Source organism: Filicampus tigris, chromosome 21 (genome assembly GCF_054856515.1).
Source record: "Filicampus tigris isolate MCC_2025a chromosome 21, RoL_Ftig_1.0, whole genome shotgun sequence".
Taxonomy (NCBI): domain Eukaryota; kingdom Metazoa; phylum Chordata; class Actinopteri; order Syngnathiformes; family Syngnathidae; genus Filicampus; species Filicampus tigris.
Genome location: NC_141237.1, coordinates 7,456,846 through 7,457,584, shown reverse-complemented (window position 1 = coordinate 7,457,584; position 739 = coordinate 7,456,846).

Genomic DNA, 739 nt, shown 5'->3' with positions numbered 1-739 from the left:
ACCAATAAAGCAAAGTAACAAACTACACTGCCTCTTTGTCAAGTTCGTCTTCAATTTCAAACCACGTTGACTTTGCAAACTCTCTCCCGATGGATGACATCATGAAGTTAGTGGTAGTAAACACTAGTGGGTTGGGGGGTTATTTGTTAGGTTTGAGTGTCATCACACAGTCTACGTGGATCGTTAGCGGTGTAAATGACCACTTCACGAGGGATGCCAACCATCTTCCCAATTACATTTATTTTTTTTCATGTATGAGGATGAGCGGCTCAGATAATTGCTGGAAGTCCCGACTGTTGACCATAATCCAATAAATACACAACAAAAATTCGAATTTTCTCGGTCACGATGGCCGAGTGGTAAAAGAAGCGGCTTGGTGTTCCGGAGACCCGGGTTCGATCCTCACTCTTTGCTCCATTTACAATTGAAATGGAGAACAAAGTAAGAATCGAACCCGAGTCTCCCAAAGACCAACTCATGACACTAACCATTCGACCATGTCAGATCTTCTGTGGTAGCTCGGTTTTATGTATATGTGCATTAATTCACACACTCGCCTTTTCATTGCATCATTATATCTGATATATACTACTATGAGAGACGATAACTGCAACCTTAAGGCAGTCAAGTGGAATACACCACTACTTTATAAGCAGGCAAAGCGGGTTCGAGCCCCGGCACGTGTTTATGGCATTGCTTCTGTTATTTCGCTCCCGCATTTTCAATGTGACACAACTTC